We start from the raw sequence: 19,060 nt of genomic DNA on the forward strand, positions 1-19,060 counted from the left end.
ACATCATCCTGTACGTATTGGAATATGGGCAGCATTCTTATCTTGGATGGCAAACCTCAGTTAAGCAATGTTCCCAGCATAAAACAAAGGTAAAGGATGAAACAAAGTATAAGATGAAACATTTGTTGCTTTTATCTTCCTTGCATGTGTGCATATTCACCTGAAAGCAGAAGTTGTTAACTAACCAATTGTTATGCCTTGGAGATAATATTAGCCAATGATGAAGTAACACATATGTTAGCTGAACTATGAAATGCTATATATACTCTGTGTAATGGTCAATAAAAAAGGATTGATTCATCATCATCAGCAGCAGCCCTTGTATCATTTCTACTCTTTCTTTCTTTCTTTCTTTCTTTCTTTCTTTCTTTCTTTCTTTCTTTCTTTCTTTCTTTCTTTCTTTCCATCAACCAGGAATTTTTAAAAGAGTGGAAGACAATGTTACTATTGAATCAAAGATTCAGGAAAAAAATCATTTTATTTAACTTGCTATGTCCTTGAACATTTGGTGTGATTTATCAGCAGTCTTCATAATATACATTCACGGAAAATTATTATTTTTCTATGTGTTTCAAAATTACATATTTCAAATGTTAGTATACATTTATAATTCCATTCCTTCAGATTCAGTTTTCTTTTCTGTATGACAGTATCAGCAACTAGACATCCTGCAGGCTTTAATTTAGCCACATCCTAAATACCATTAGTATTCTGAAAATTCTTCAGCAATTTCTTTGCAACATGTTGAGTGTCATTCAATCCAAAATTATCCAGAGCTATATCTTATTTATTTTTATTTATTTATTTATTTTATTTGTCATAAAAGCATACATTAGCATAAGCATGAAGTAACTATACAACATATAAGTATATATATGAGTATAAGCATGTAATAAGTATATAAATTGGATATAATGAAAGGAAATAGTAGGACAGGAACGGTAGGCACATTTGTGCTTTATGCACGCCCCTTATAGACCTCTTAGGAAAGGGGTGAGGTCAATAGTAGACAGATTTTGGTTAAAGCTTTGGGGACTTTGAGAAGAGACCACAGAATCAGGTAGTGTATTCCAAGCATTAACAACTCTGTTACTGAAGTCATATTTTCTGCAATCAAGATTGGAATGGTTAACATTAAGTTTAAATCTATTGTTTCATCGATCATTTTATATTTTCTATCCATGAGGTATTCTTGATTAAAGATACACTAATAGTTTCCCATTGCCTTCTCTTGGACAGTATGAATTGATGCTTTTGCTGTTCTTACTAAACTGATCATTTGCCACCACTTATATCATTGTTGTCCAATATAGATAGATGCCTGCTTGCTGTAGCTGAGCAATTGGATAATCTTCATGCTTTGGGTGGCCCTGTTGGGAATGTATACTCCTACCTTTCTTTGCTCATCCTTCTCATGATAAAGTACTACAGCAGGATTTGATAGAAGGTGTGCAGTTATATCATCAAAGACATGATCATGTGCTGACTGTGGAACAGATTATGAACTGCTCATATTCCAATTTCAAAGCTAAGGAGGAAGAAAGTCAACTACTTTCTATAATATAATCTATTTAGCATATACACACCATTTTCAGGAAGAGTGCGAGGAATAGCTTTGAAGTTCTGAACCTCATTGATGGAGGATCAGAGGAACTATAGAGTGAACTTTAAAAAGTTGTTAAGCTGACTGTGAAAAGAGACTGTCAAGGACAAAGAAGAAAGCAAAATGGATGTCAGAACAAACCATAGAAATTATCAGAAGTGTGGGGGGGAGCCAAAGCTGAGAAAGACAAACAGGAAGATATTAACAGAGTTTCAGGGAGCTGTTAGAAGAGATAAGAGTTCCCAATGATATCTGTAAAGATATCAGACAGAAACAGATAGAAACGCAATTCAAAAAAGATCAAAGAAAGATGGAATGGAATATAATAATGTAACACTGTAAAGTAGAGATACACCCATCCAAGACCCTTCAAATAATATTATCTAATTACAAGAATCTATAGTATTAGAAAAGTAAGGATAACAGTCTGGCAACCAAATGTAGGTTAGTCCGTTCTATTTGTTCCCCGTAGCTACTTATGATTGTGAAAGTTGGACCTTAAAAAAGCAAGACAGGAAGAAAATCAACTTGTTTGAGCTGTGGTGCTAGAGAAGGCTCCCGCATATTTCTTGGACAGCAAAAGTGACCAGTCAGCAACTACTGGGATGCATAACACCAGGCATGTCATTGGAAGGCAAAATGTCCCCCACATGACATTTTGGCCATGTCATGTGGGGAAACCCACTAGAGAAAGCAATTATTTTTGGAAGTGTTAGCTGGAAAAAGGAACCTAATCCACCAAAGAACACAGTGGCTGGACACCATCAAAGCTGACACCAGCCAGAGCATCTAACAACTCAAAGAAACAATGCAAGATCAGAAGATGTGAAGAGACCTGGTCCTTAGAATTGTCAAGAGACACAACTGAATGGACATCTTCATCATCATCATCATCATACTAGAAGATAAAGTTAGATCAACAATCACAATCAGGAATTGATGAAAGAGCCACCAAAATATAGTCAACAACAAAAGAAAAATGAGAAGAGATACTACTTAAGCTATGCCAGCAAACCTGGAAATTGAAACAGTGGCCAACAGTTTAAAAGAAGTCAATCTATATTTCAAATTAATGTTTAGGATAATTCAGTACATAGATTCGAGCCCTACATGAAAAAGAAGATGCCAAATATTCAAGTTGGCATCTTAAGAAAAGAAAAGGAAGATGATGTATTATTGCTGATGAATGCTGAATAATTGAAAAAGTCAGAGAATACAAAAAAAAGTCAGTATGGGTTTCACTAATTATAGAAAGGCTAACTAATTTAAATAAATAGTAAAAAGAAAAGAAGAGCAGGTAATCACAAGATAAATTTGATATTAAAAGTCCTTGTGACATTAAATTCTCTATAGCTGCTTACTAAAAATTGTGGTACTCTCATTTAAGCATTTTAACCTGGATAGGAAATGGCAACAAAGTACATGGTAGACTAGTTTAAATAATTTAGTACTACTGTATTCAAGCAATACATATGCCAAAGCTAACTCCTATAAATATTCACAAAGGAACAGATAAGTAGAAGAGTATGTATTATTTTCTTGTAAAGCTAATGGTGTCATTATAATGGCTGTCAGTCTGTTCTTTTTAACTCAAGGGATATTGCAATTTCATTATTATTCAGATGATATAAAATTAGTCACAAAATGATAGGGCATAAACAGTATTAGTTGATAACAGACCTATACACACATGCACAATAAGACTAAAATCTATAAAACATTGAATTGATTAAAACCAAAGTAATGCCAGAATAAGTTGAGAAATAGCTGCATGGAATGTTTTAATTGGGACAAGGCAGGAGCCTTTCTTTGGTAAATCATCATTATCATCATCATCAACATCATTATCATCTCTCCTAAAGTTCTTCATCCTGGTCCAGAGTTCATTTGCACTTATAGCTACACTTAATAAAATGAGCTAGTCTATTCAAAATGTACAAACATTACTGAAAGGTATGGGACTCAATTAAATTATTTTTTAAAAAAATACAATTTAAATTATATATTACCTCAGTATGAAGTATGTAAAACAACTTGGAAACAAGTTCATTTAATACGGTAGAAATTATTTTACAGTAATATGTGCCTCATCATAGATTTTAAATAGGCTCATACATCTTGCTAATGTACTGTAAGGTTGATTATTTGGTCAAAATGTAGATCATCAAATTTGGTTTATTTGAGGAAACTCTTAAGCAAATCATATCTTAGTTTATTGTGAAAATCTGATTTTATACTAAAGAATTATCCTAGATCTGGAAGCAATTCTGAATCCTGCTGATGGAATAATACATTTGGTGCAAATATAAGATCTTATTATTACTGCACATTTAATATACTGATCCACAAACACCTTTAAAAACATGAGAAACACCCTCTTCTATTAGTCCTATTTGGTCTACTGTTCTGTTTCTAAGCTCACATTAGGACACAATCAGAACAGATGTGCTCTTTCTCCAGCAATTGCTGCTGAGAGTCATATTACCTTTGATATTTGAAGCATTATGTAATTATAATGACTAGCACCCATGAATATGTGTGTTAGTCATTATTCTATGTATATGCAGTGGTTTTATTTGTTCAAAAATAATTAATCTATTTCTTCTAAGCTTCTACCAGATTTTGGAAAGTTATTTTACCATAAAGAGCTCTTTTATAAAACTTACAAAGAACAATGAATTGGATAAATATACATTTCTTATTAGTTCATATTACTTTAAACTTGATGGTAATAATGTGCCTTAAGATACCACTTCTTTGAAACTCATTAAGAGTAAAATAAATTGAGTGAAAATGGGAGACTTGGGCAAAATTGCTTTTCTGCCTGAGAATAAAAATGGAACACCATATGTCAAGCCTGAAATAATGGAATGTTGTTAGCATTTTAGTGTGTGCCTGCGTTTGTGTGTATTTCTGCAGAGATGTTCTTACAAAGAGAAAAACACAAACAAAGATAAATAGGATTAGGAAAAAATGAACAGTGAAGTACTAAAAGGAATACGTTTTTGAGGCAATTATATTTTAATGATTAAATTCAGAAATTCTCTGTTTTGAAATCTTAGTGGAAATCTAGACTGTACTATGTGCAATCAATTTGACAGATTTCACAAAGATCTCATCTTGCAAGTGATCTTGCAAGTGTCACATACAAGTGACAGTCATAAGTCACTTGTAACTTTGAACATCACTAAACAAACTTCTATAATACAAGGACTATCTGTATTCAGAACAATTAGTTTGCTTAAAATATTGGTTTGATTTCTATGGATGCCCATTCTCATCCCATATAAATGAAATGTTCATGCCTTGGAGCCAATACGGTCATAAGAAGCTGTAAATATAGCTGGCTGCAAATGGAAATTAGGATCCGACAAAGTAAAATTTAAAGAAAAAGTAGACAAACCCAGAAAGAAGGTGTAGTGTTTTGAGATACAGTACATGGTAACTTTACTGTTTCAGCTGGGTTGCTAGGGCAGTGGGAATCAAATAAATAAGATTATTTAAGACATGGCCTATTTGATCTGTCCACATCAGGCAATTGATGGACCCTGTGTAGTTACATATTGGGTTTTCCCTGATAATCCAGTGGGCAGTTCGGCTGAGGCCCTAGTTGCTGCCTTTAATAGGCAGGTGCCTGAGAATTCTTGTTCCTTGGGTTGTATTGTTCCTATGTGACATTTCCCTGTGTGCCAATCCTGTGATGTACCTTTGACCAGACACAGGTCAATAAGTAAGTGACTGGTTGGGTAGGCATGGCTGTGGGGGCATGGCTTAGGGAGGTCATGTGAGTGAGTGGGCATAGCCAACTCTTTGTCACTTGTGTGGGTGGTACCTGTATGGGACAGGCAGGGTTGGGGAGGGAATCCAGGGGTCTCCAGTGTGTGTATGGGGGGACAGGAGGAAAGAAAGATCCAACCTATTTGTGTGTGTGTGTGTGTGTGTGTGTGTGTGTGTGTGTGTGTGAGAGAGAGAGAGAGAGAGAGAGAGAGAGAGAGACTGCATCAAGCTAACCTGGGAAAGCTGACTGCGAAAGGAAGAGAAGCTGGTTTAGCTGAACCCAGATGCTTCCCAGGTCCCCTCATCCCGGAAGCAACAACCTTCCACTCTCCCCTCTCTGCTAGCCCTCTTCTTCACACAGGATCACCCAGCAGTGGAAAGGTAGTGGGAGAAGGGGGCAGCAGCAAAAATGATCCAAAAAACAACCTGAAAAATGACCAAAAACAGCCCGAAAAAAGGGTGGGGGCAGAGCCAGACGGTGGTCCGATTTGCCGGATCTCCGAACTGTGCAGAATCAGAACAACTGTTCAGGCAAACTGGTCTGAACTGGCAGAAGCCACCTTTGCCTCTACTCTTACTGCATCCACTGACAACTGTCCACTGGCTTTGCTTAGAGTTAGACAATCCCTACTGGGTACAGAAGACCTCTCAGAACATTAGTTAGGCCACCATGAAGATTATTTAATATATCTGATGGATAAAATTGTTCAGATTCACTCTGACCTGGACTCAGATTGAATAGATTAGGCTGAAGTGCCTGAGAAATAGTCTGGGGGTTTCATTTGTGATGAATTTGAGCTGGTAATATCAGAGGAAGTTGATAGGGAGGAAGTAGATGGCCACTGTTTTACAGATCTGGATTTACAGATCTGGATTGTAAAATTGAATGGATTCAAGCTATGAATGACCTTCTCTGAAGGAGAGGTGATACTTGAAAGTGTTGGTGGTGTGCCTTCTCAACAGATTGCTTCATCAAATTAACTGATGAAAATGAATGGTTTTCAACAAATACCAATTTCCAAACTTCCCTTTTTGGATTAATTTCTGTTGGGTTTCAGGCTAGAATTTGATACAGAAATAGCCTTGGTCATGCATGCTTGATGACCTGAGCTAGAGCCCTGACAGAGGTGGTGCACCCATCCTTGAATTCCTTAATCTCTCAGAGGCTTTTGATACTGTCAACTATGGTATTCTTCTGATATCATGGGCGTGGGATTGAGGCAGTGTTGGGATTCATCCAGTTCGCACTGGTTCAAGTGAACTGGTTGCTAGATTATCCACTCCCTTTCCCTCTTCCTTCCCTCGTGCTGGCTGCTCTGTTGCCCATTTCCCCATTGCAGTGCAGCGTCCAGGATCCTCTTTGATAGGGAGGGTTAATTTAACAACTGGTTTGCTCGGTCAGATTGGCCATTGCAGGAGACTCATCCCGCATTTGCGACAGAGCTGGAGGACAGGGATGAGCCATGCCTCCCACTACAGCCAATCTGGCCCTGGGAAAACCGGTTGTTTTCTTCCTTTCTTCAGGGCCATTTCTGGTTGGTGTTGGATGGGGAGGAGATATAATTACCTCCTATGAGAGGTAATGCCTATGAAAAGCACACATAATTCAGTTGGTCTGGAATGCAGCAGTATGATCAATGATGGGCATGCTTTGGTATGACCCTGTAACATTTCTGCTTCAATGGTTGTCAGTTTGCTTCTGGGTGTGATTTAAGATGTGGTTATTACCCATAAAGCCATGCATGGCATATTGTCTGGGTTCTTGAGGGACCATCTGTCTCCCATTGTATCTGCCCAACCACTTCAATCTTACAGATTGGTAGACTCCAAGTTCCTTTGATTAAACATGTCAGGTATCAGGACCCAGGATGTGTGCTTTCCTTGAAGCATGCTCTGTCCTTGGAATAAGGTTCAAAGGGGCCCTACTCTGCTTTTATTCAAAAGAGCCATGAAAACCTGGCTCTTCAGCCAAATCTTAAGTGAATGTCAGCTTTGAAAGATAGTCAAGACAACCACACCCAGAAATACTAGGTTTAACTTTACTATATGATTAACAAAATCTTACAAATCTGAAATACATCTTTTCCCTCTCACCTTTATAATCTGAAGTAGCAGGAGAGTCCCTTCTGAGACATTTGCCACAGGAGTGGTTACTTGTGAAGCTGAGGATCTGGTCTGTGGGTTTGTGATAGACACAGGTTTCCTGTTCTCCATTTTCTCGTCTTCTGATTCCTTGATGCCAAGGAAAGTTAAGTGCCACATGAAGCCCTTATAAACAGAACACCAATATTGACATTCCCTAAATTCCGCTGGAGATGTTACCTAGCATGGTAATGAAAAGTTTGGAAACTAACCCACAAGCTCGGTGAACAAACCTCCACTCTCAACTTTCCACATTTTTATAAGTCTGGAAGTCCCAGACAGAATAATCACAATGCTGAGAAAAATTGAACTGCATAATCCTCCTTTTCAAGTAGGTTTATAGGCATGTATATGTGACAAATGCTAAATGATTATTAACTGTTAAAAAAATGGGATTGTAACTGGAAATTAGGGCTGAAATCCTACACAAAATTAGTTTGCTGTAAAAGCACTGCACTCAAATTGGAATTACTTCTGAGTAGACCTCTAAAGGACTAAGCTGTAAAATTGAACTAGATGGCCTGCAAACAGAAATAACAAAGAGCTATAAAAAACATGTGCATGAGCATCCACATTCAATAATTAGCTAATAAATCATTGTCCCCAGATATTCTGATGTTAATTAAATCTGGAGTCAAGTTCTTTTTTTCTGCAGCATCAAAAGATAAACACATTTTCTAAAGTCAAAGACAGCAGTCCAGATGGTAATTTATAAACTGGTGAGAATATGATCTCATTTCAAAAATCACAGACATGTCCTGGATGATCAGAATAAGTTGGCATATAGCAACAGACGCCTAAATGCTGTGACCAGTGACATGTAACTTCAAATGTCCACATTAATATGGAAGGGAACTGGCATACAAAGTAATTATCTGAGTCTCTTTAGCACATATTTTTACCTCACTGAAAATAGTAGCTTATCATTTGTTATGCATGCCACCTATTAGTAGATAGTTAAAGAGAATATATTATATCCCGATGAGGTTACCCAGGCTTGCCAAATATAAGAATAGGAGCAAAAATGGGTTATAGAAATGAAGTATGATGGGATATGTCTAGGTAAAACATTGATGTGTTGTTTCCAGATTTTCAGGTATTTTGGCTGTTAATCTCAATAGCATTTCAAATTCTTCTCTGCAATTATGCTGACACAATATTATACCATGCACCTGCAGACAGAAACTTGCTCTTTACAGATCATTCATCAATAATAGGATTGCTTGCTGTATCTGCAAAACATGGCCAAAGCGGGGAGCTAATTGTCAATAACAGAAACACTCATGTTGAACAGAACAGTTGTTATCAAAATCTGGGAGCGAATCCAGATGATCAATGAATGTTTTTCACTTTCTCCTTTTAACCTGTATGTAATAGTCTTACAGATTTCCAATCAAAGACAATAGTGCAACATCTACATATTATTTACAAAGTCATTATTTAGGATAGCTTACATATATCTGCTGGATAATATAATAATCCATATGTCTGACCAAGTAACATCACTTTCCACAAATCTCATCAGGTGCAAACGTGTATTAAATTGTCTTTACCATTTGGTACAATTGGATATGCACACAGTGACCAAATAGGGGATATCTGTATTCAGTCCACCTTGTGTTATTTGATTTGAAGCAATCAGTATTACTAGCCATCTACATTTGCTGACTGTTTCTACTCCAGCCATGTAGGTTTCCTCTTTGTACTTGTATGTCATCATGGTTATGTACAGTGGCTATTTTACTATCTAAAGCTGCAAGTTATATTCAAATCAAAACTGAAAATAATTTTTGAGAGTCTTTTTAGGAATAATATCAGGGAAATATCCAAGAAAAATGGAAACATTCTGGCTAGAACACATATTGGTGGTAGGAAAAAAGAAAAAAAAAGTTTGAATTTTTATTTTTATGTTTTGCTAATTTTCATCACCCTTCCCCCAAAGAAATACCCCAACTAACTGCTGGCATAGGACAGCTGCAGGGTTATCAGGAAGCAGTTCTGTCATACATATTCTATCCTTAACTGTTATGTAGGGTACACCACAAACCTTGGTAACTTGAAATATTTTAAGTCACTATGGAATAGCTGCTTTCTAGGAAATATATAAATAAATAGATCTGTGTTCATACCTGTAGCTTAAAAGGTGGCTAAACCAGTCATTTCAGATACATGAATTCAATCTTCCAACATTGCTCTGCCGTGCACAATGAAGAACCATAATATGTGTTTCCCATTGCTAGGTGACACAGAGGGGAGAGGAAAGAATGCTAAATAATAATTAGCTTCATTGAAACAGTTTTAAATCTAAAGAACAAAAATCACCAGCCTTGTTGCTGATATATAGTGAGGTTAGGAAGCATAATTCAATATATACTTTCTCCATAGTTATGGCTCGGAAGAATGTATGTTGACATGGCCACAGGATAATGCTAATTGTTATATTGTCACATGATTGGATTACACAGCACAGATACAATGTTTGTTGACTTCTTTTAAAATACTAGTATTTTGTACTTAAGAGAGGTATTTTATAGGTATTATCTGCAAATTTGTTTATAAATTGTCTAATGTTTCTTAAAGAAGTATATTCTGATTAATTAAGAATAATGTGCTTTCCATCATTTTATTTTTACCTTGTTTAGTTATTTAAAATTGTATCTTCCATCTAAGTCTAAGGGTGTCCAAGACTGATCTTAGCAAATGTTTTTATTTGTTTTATTATTTATTGAGAATGAAATGGAATTTCTGTTAATCTTATTTTCAAATGCTGAGTTGTTTTGTCTGGAAATTATGACCATTCTTGAATCAAAGAAATACTTTAAAGTGAGGTTATCACTCAAGTACCCTGTGACATGGAGGGGTGAATTCAATGAGCTACTGGTCTTTGCAACCTATTAGCCAAGGAGGTTAATAATATATTACTCAAATCTATACCACATTATTTAATACAGAGAGAATTTAACTCTTCAGAAATTTTCACATCTATAAAGGATAGCACTGCCAGACATCAAAAACATTTCAGTAACCACCAACAGACTGTTACAACCACCATATGGCAACACCATAGCAGACAAATCAGCTAAAACCCTCAAAAATGTCCTGAGTAAAGGATGAATTTCCTACAGTTAGAACAATTAATGACTTGTCTTCAGAAGTTGTGGGTGCTCCAACACTGGAGATTTTTAAGAAGAAACTGAACAACCGTTTGTCTATAATGGTATAGGATTTCCTGCCTGGCAGGGAGTTGATTATTCTGTTCTGTTAAACCAAAAGACCCAGTAGCCACAGAAGAAAAAACAGGAGTCCACTACAATACACAGTGTAAGTACTGCAACAGTCTCTATGTTGGTCAAACATGAAGATTAACACATCCATAAACACCAATTAGCAGTCAGAAGACATGATGAAAACTCCTTAATTTCACAACACATGGACAGATTTAACCATAGTTTCAACTAGGAAACTGAGCATCCTAGACCAAGCCAAGTCCAAAAATGCTAGAAAATTACTGGAAGCCTGGCACTCAGATGAAATCGGCCATCAACAGGCACATAGATATAAACAACATTTATATATCATTCAAAAGAGACAATCCAAAAGGAAACAAAAAGACCAAAACACCTCATCTGCAATCAACACCCAGATGAGTAGACAAAGACCAACAATAAAGGAGCAAACAGTACCCAATCAAGGAACTACTAACTCAGAGAAACAAGCTAGCAATAAGCAACAGCCCAATCAAGGAAACTAAGACCATTCCCACCAACACTGACAGGGCAGGGCATTAATATATAAAATGAAAACAAACCCCATACCCTTCTAGCACTGATAATGTTTGGCAATGAAATGTCTGAAAGTAAACCAAGCTCAGAGACCATCAAAGACCCCACAGTTCAACCCTGAGCTACAAATTATTTTGTCATCTTTTCACTAAAAAGTTAATAAGGCTTTTAGTTCAGTCCTTCCAGATACTAATGCAAACCTCCAATTCATTTCTCCAGCAGCTTCTGGATTCCATTAAAATAACTGTGAAAACCTTACAACTTGCTTTACAGGACATCTGTAATTGCTGGGCAATTAACATTGTTTCGGTTCCAAAAATTAATGCCAGTGAACTGGCATTATTAGATGAATTTGCTTTTCTTTGTTCCATCCATTATCTACATTTTTTAAAATTAACTTTATAGTGTGAATAAGCAGAAGCCTGGATTCTCTTGGAATAATCAATCACAGATCACAAATCACAGTCCAAAGTGAATAGCTGGTGCTTTTTTCTTTTCTCATTATGACACATGCTTTTCATTTCCTTTGCCCACCACCACTTCCCTTATTTCTTTTCTTGCTTCCCTTCCCACCCATTGGAGACAAAGGGAAGGGATAGAGGACATTGTTAGGACAGGAGTCAGAAGATGCTTTTCATTTAGATAATACTACAAAATAAAAAGGTACATAGAAAATATGGCATTTAGAAAAATGAAAAAAATTGTGACACATACAATATAATCATTTGAAATTGAAAATGTTAGTTTGTTTTATTCATCTTAAATTAATTAAATTAATAATAAATAAATCTTTGAAAATGGGAGGAGGAGGAAGAAGAGAGAAAAGAGGGAAAGAAGGAGAAGGAGTGGAAAGAAGAGGAGAAGAAGAAACAACCCATAATAATCCAGAGAATCCCTCTTTATTAGATACATTAGCAGTGTGCTGGGGAAAAACAATATAAAAAATGTGATACTGTAAGTAGCCTGACCCTGTTCCATAGAGAGCTTTATAGGTGATTTTCAGCACTTTGAATTGTACCCTGAAGCTTACTGGGAATCAGCATAGGTCACAGAACGGTGGTGTTACATGGGGTTAATGAAAAATGCCAAAACTATCTGCTTCACTGTGTTCTGGACCAGTTAGCTTTCAACTGTTCTTGAAGGGCAGTTACAGTAGATGTAGAGCAGAGCTGTCAAACTCTCAGCCCACAGGCCAGATGTGTCACGCGCTGGCCATTCCCATGCCCATTTTAGTAAAGGGGGAAAAAGTCCCGATACGTCATGGTAGGATGATGTGATGACGTGAGTTTGACACCCCTGATAGAGGATATTATAGTAATCCAAACAGGAGATTACTAAGGCAGGACTCACCATGAGCAAGGCTGTATTCCAATTCCAAGTAAATTTGAGTGATTTTATATAATAATTTCCAAAAATAATCTTACACCAAATGGGGCCAATCCATGACTTGTCTGTGGATGCAATAAATGTGAAGAAATAAATTTGCTTCACTGTCCTTTTACTGTGGAGTAGGCCTTAAGAAAATCATGCTTCGTCAGGTTCACTTTCTGTTTTTATGCCTTGCTGTTCCTTCAACTTTGCAAATCTAATTTATAATATCATAAAGTTTATATGTTAGTGTAGCTCTTTCTTAATCCAGAAAACTTCCAGTAGTAAGTTGTTCAACTATAAAACACTTAGTTTTATCTTAGTAAAATGTGTAATCACATCTATTATATACATCAGTTGCAAGAATGTTCAAGTTATCCATAATTATGGAACGTTTATTTATATAATCTTAATCAGAATAGAGCTGGAAGGGACCTTGGGGGTCTTCTGTCCAACCCCCTGCTCAAGCAGGAGACCTTATACCATTTTAGACAAGTGACTGTCTAGTTTCTCCTTAAAAACCTCCAGTGATGAAGCCCCTACAACTTCTGAAGGCAAGCTGTAATTAACCTCACTGTTAGGGAATTTCTCCTTAATTCCAGGTTGCTTCTCTTCTTCATTAGTTTTCATCCATTGTTTCTTGTCCTGCCAGCTAGTGTTTTGAAAAATAAGTTGACCCCCTCCTGTTTGTGGCAACCTCTCAAATACTGGAATACTGCTATCATGTCCCCTTAGTCCTTCTTTTCTCTAGTCAAGCCAAACCCAACTCCTGCAACTGTTCTTCATATGTTTTAGTCTCCAGGCCTTTAATCATCTTACTTGTTCTTCTTTGTACTTTTTCAAAAGTCTCAACATCTTTTTTGTAATGTGGTGACCAAAACGGGATGCAGTATTCCTGGTGTGGACTTACTAAGACTTTATAAAGCAGTACTAATACATCATGTGATTTTCATTCTATGCCTCTGTTTATATAACCAAGTATTGTATTAGCTTTTTTGGCTGCTGCCACATACTGCTGGCTCATATTTAACTGACTCCAAGGTTTCTTTTACAGTTATTGTTTTTGAGCCAGGTTTTGCTTAATCTGTACTTTTATGTTTGGTTTTTTTTCTGCCTAGGTGTAAAACTTTGCTTTTTTCCACATTCAATTTCATTTTGTTGGATAGGGTCCATTGTCATTTATGAAGATAATTTTTTTTATTTTATTTACATTTATATCCCACCCTTCTCCGAAGACTCAGGGCGGCTTACAGTGTATAAGGCAATAGTCTCATTCTATTTGTATATTTACAAAGTCAACTTATTGCCCCCCCAACAATCTGGGTCCTCATTTTACCTACCTTATAAAGGATGGAAGGCTGAGTCAACCTTGGGCTGGGCTTGAACCTGCAGTAATTGCAGGCTGCTGTGTTCTAATAACAGGCTCCTTACAGCCTGAGCTATTACGAAGAGTAATTATGAAGAGTACTTGGCCTAAAATGGAACCTTGTGGTACCCCATTGCTTATTCTCTAATTTACTAATTTATTTTAGATTTTTTTAAATCCAACTTTTATTATTTTTCTTTATAAATAACTAAAAGCAGCAAAAATATCTAATATTCCTATTACTTCTTGTTTTCAACACAACAACTCTGAGGTGAGGTGGGTTGGGCTGACACTAAATAACTAGTCCAAAGTCATTCTGCTGGTTTTACATGGCTAAGGTGGGACTAGTCCTCCAGGCTAGAGACTAATGCTTTAACTATTAGACCCAACTGGCTTCATGGAGATGTATTATTTTATTATTATATTATTTATAATAACATAAAATTATATGAAGGAGATATATTGTGCCCTTCCTCAAGAAACCTTTTTTGGGGACAAGTAGTGCTGAATAATTTTTACATTTCCAAGCTTGCTTTAGGAAGAGTTGTAAACAAAGTATAAACAAGATTATAGACAAATTGATGCCACTGCAACTCCTGAGGGCCATGGAAACAGATTATCAAGAGCCTTCAGATTTTAGGTCTGCAATAAAGTACTTAGATGATCAACACTTGGGTTATAGTGTATGAGATAATAGTGATATTTCTAGATATGCTATGGTTGTTAAAAGCTGCTTTAATTACACAACTCATAACTAATAAATTCAAACTGTTTTAGGAAGAGGGCATAAGAATAATTATACCATACTGTACTTGTTTACAACCCAGTTTTGGTACTCATCATTCATTTCGTGCTCCATAACTATAATTATAAAATTCCACTAAGACATCAATTCAATATCAGATTTACAAAGTACACAAAGACGCAAACAAGTACTCAGCACAATTATAAAGGTGTTGACCTTTAAAAGCTGTTAATATGCATATAAATTATAATTAATCAATTCAAAAATTTAATATAGCACCAACATAATTAGATACAATTGCACCAATGAGTATGTTAGAAAAGCTCTACCCTAAGGAATAAAAAATAATAATTGTTTTTCTTACAATAGATATGTTTTGAGGTTGGTAGAATATAAGTTAATATAAACAATGGTTCCATCACAAAATGAGATTTCTGACAAATTGACCTGCAGAAAATAATAAGAACTATTGCAGTAATAAATTGTAAAGAAGAATTCCTGAAATAATATTTCTGAATACATCCCAGTTCTTATTTGAACAAACCCTATGAAAAGTCATGAGTCGTGTAATACATGACAATGTGGCTAACAAAAGAAAACTATTGCTGGTGACTATATTCTGGATTCCACACTTGAAATGCCAGACAATAAACAAGAACAAAACTGTGGTAATTAACCATTACAGTTAATGGTCCTTGACCTAAACCCTGCGAGAATACATAGTGATTAAACACACATGCACAATAATAATTACAGGCACCTAAGGACAAAAGCAATTAATATAGGAATATTCTCCAGAGGAAAAGGAAGTTATTTTAAATGCACTTTAATAACCGAGTTTACAAGACGAAAAAAAATTGTGAAATAGACTATCTTGTTGTGTGAATATTATAAGCTTAATGCAATTTGGGCATATTCAATGTCAGTTGAACCTTGGTATGCTACTGAGCTATTAGACCTCTTCGGTAAAATTGGAATGTTATGAAGGCATTTTTTTCCTGAAAGAGCTAAACAGAAAATTATTCAAAACAACTGTAGGTAATAGGCAACTTCCTTTAAAAAAGGCTCATATATCAACAGATACAGCAAAGAGTTGGATCAGATTCCTTATTGTTTTTTGTTCCCCTGTAACGTTGTCTTCTAGATTGTTATATAAACAGAATACACTGATATGTTTCATGTCAATTCCATCTTTGAGTAACATTGACTGAGTTATAAAGCAAAAGTACAACAATTTGGCATTAATACCAGTAGTTGTGTGTGTGAGAGAGTGAATTTTACTATAGTATTATTATAGGCAAATAATAAATGAAAACCCAAGTATTGCTTGGCTAGAACTGATATGTTAGGACTATGTTGAATGGTAGCTAACAGACTATCCAATATGTGATTTGAATATGAAAGAGATTATCATAAATCCTTTCCATAATCTACTCAGTTTTCTTCAGGCTAGAGATTTGAGGTATCTGTATCTCTTGATGGAAAATGAACTTACATTCATGGTAAGTTGATTCTGAGGGTTTTCTGAAAAAGTTGAGATAATATCTCAATGATATGGCAGGTAACTTTATCCTGTCCATTTTATCTGGGCAGCTTATTTAGGATAAATTAGACATTTTAAAGGAAGGATTGGCATGATTGCAATCACTGTGATATTTTTATATGTTACTAATGGATAGACACTCATATTCAGTTAGAGTTTGGTGCAAATTAGGCAGAATTTTGCAAGATGACTGGGCCTACATTTTGCAATGTAATCTGAGATTATTTAATCTTGTGAAACCCACATTAGTGGACAGGAATTTTTATAGAATGAGCTTTACCACTTGTGGGCTGGTTCAAGCTGGCTTCTTTAGAATGCTATATTTGAAACAGGCTGAATTTGAAACAGTCAATGGTGTAACCTCTCTTGGAAAGAATATACTTTGATCCAGACATATTAGACATAATTAGAGTAAATATATAGTAAAGATTATGAAGAATCAGATACAAAGGATGAAATGAATATTTTCCAATTAGGATACATTGTGGACACAGGAGAGAAAGAAAATTGTTTGCTCTGGTAGATGACTTTCAGGAGAATTGGATGAAATAAGTACTGTATCTGTGTCCCTGCAGATTTCTCAATTATATTTAGAACTATTGAATATGGATTTCGGTTTTTGCAGGTGTTTGTATGTAGGTCTTTGGTTATTTGGGTTTTCTCCCATGTAAAATTAGAAGTGAAACCCAATGGCTCCCTTAGATCATTTGATATGAAAACTCCAAGGTCTTTAACAGGGTGGGGGGTCATCTGTAAGGTAATGTCCATCAAGTATGTACTTAGTGTTTGGGTTCTTTTTTCCAATATGTAAGACTGAGCATTTGCTGGTTGAGATTTGGAGTTGCCAAGTTTTAGACCAAGCTGTTAGATGATCAAGGTCTTTTTGAATGGTAGATGTATTGTCTGTGGTGTTAAATAGTTTGACATCGTCAGCAAAGAGAACACAATTACTTGAGATATGGTCACAAAGATTATTAATGTATAGTATGAAGAGTGTTGGTCCAAGAACGCTGCCTTGAGGAACGCCATTCTTGACAGGAACAGAATTTGATAGAGCATTGCCAATTTTGACCACTTGTTGTCTGTTAGACAGAAAAGCAGATATCCATTTGTGAAGGGGTCCTGAAATGCCATAGGATTTTAGTTTTAGGAGAAGTTTATTGTGTACTACTGAGTCAAAAGCTTTGCAGAAGTCTATGTAGATTGCATCTATTGTTTTGCCTTGATCAAGATTTGTAATCCATATGTTTTTACAGTGGAGAAGTTGTAAGTTGCATGATAATTTTTTCCTGAAACCAAATTGTTTATTGGAGAGTATGTTGTTTGCGTCTAAGTGTGAGGGAATGGATTGGTAGATGATTGATTCCATGACTTTGCAGGTGACGCAGCACAGAGAGATTGGTCTGTAATTTTCGACTAAACTGGGGTCTCCTTTTTTGAAGATAGGGATGACTGTGGCTAGTGACCAAAGTTTGGGAAGGGAACTGGTCGTGAAAGCTTTATCAAAGTTTATGCTTAGGGGTTCTGCTATATTAGTGGAAAGTTTTTTTAAGAAGTATGCACATAGTTCATCAGGTCCAATAGATAGCGATGGTTTCAAGTTATGAAGAGGTTTTCCAACATTTTCTTCTGTGAAATCTATATGTGTTAAGTCATCATACTCATTGCTGGTACGTTTTGGGAATGTCGGATATGTGTCATCGCTGTTAACAAAAACTGAGCCAAAGAATATGTTGAAGAGGTTTGCTTTAACTGTTTCATCATTGGATTCTTTGCTGTTAGAATCTTTTAGTGGTGGGATGGATCTTGAGTCTTTAAGTTTACTGTTAACAAAATTATAAAAAGCACGATTGGAATTTGTGCGCAGAAGGTCCTCTTCTTGCTTGGTGTGGTAATTTGTGCATTCAGTTTTTATTTGGTTGCATATATTTCTGTAGCGGCTTTTGAAATTTGCTAAATAGCCTTTTTTGTTTCTTTTCCAGAGGGAATTTTTTTTTGATTGAAGCTTTTTTTATTGATATGGGTAGTTTGCTTTTCCTGATCATGGTGGTCGTTTGTGGAACGTATAGTTTAATGACTCTATTGATTTCAAGTAGGAAAACTCTATAGTGGTCTTCAGCAGTTATACAGGTTGCGAACAGATTTTGCCAGATTTTGCTTCTTGCATTTATCAATTTGCATTTGCATTTATCAATTTGCATCAAGCAGTGGGCACAAGTAAAGGAACAACTCTTAACTGTTTGAACTATTTTGCTTTTTGAACAAGATGTACTTTTTAAATAGTCTTCAAGGGCATTTCTTTCAAATGACACTATATTCATAACCCAGAGCTTCATTTCCTGCTCAAAGAAGACATACAGTTCCCTAATTGAAATATCTCCGCCCCCCACCCCTGTGTTTTATTTCAATAGCAAAAAAGAAAAAACTCTGGAGAATGCAACTAATAAAACACTTAACTGCTAGTAATTCCTTTTGTTATTTGATTAAATTAGGGGAGTAGAATAACAGAAATGTGGAGTTGGAAAGGGCTACAAAGACCATTTATCCATTCCTCAGCAATGTTCAGAAAAATCATTTAAATCATCCACTAAATGTTTCTTTCCAGCCCTTTCTTTAAAATCCTCTGGGGATAAAGAAGCCACAATTTCCATAGTTAGACTATTCTACTTTATACAAATGTTTTTCCTTATGTTTAAATTAAATCCATGTAGTTGCAGCCTATATAGGTAATTTC

The 19,060-nt window shown here is 35.8% G+C and overlaps 1 protein-coding gene across 2 annotated transcripts in view; it reads right to left on the bottom strand.

Moving 5' to 3' along the window:
- ROBO2 (roundabout guidance receptor 2) overlaps window positions 1–19,060 on the bottom strand; it is a 668,594-nt gene that overhangs the window by 488,371 nt on the left and 161,163 nt on the right. The gene's annotated exons all lie outside the window — the stretch shown is intronic.

This window comes from Ahaetulla prasina, chromosome 5 (genome assembly GCF_028640845.1).
Source record: "Ahaetulla prasina isolate Xishuangbanna chromosome 5, ASM2864084v1, whole genome shotgun sequence".
NCBI lineage: Eukaryota > Metazoa > Chordata > Lepidosauria > Squamata > Colubridae > Ahaetulla > Ahaetulla prasina.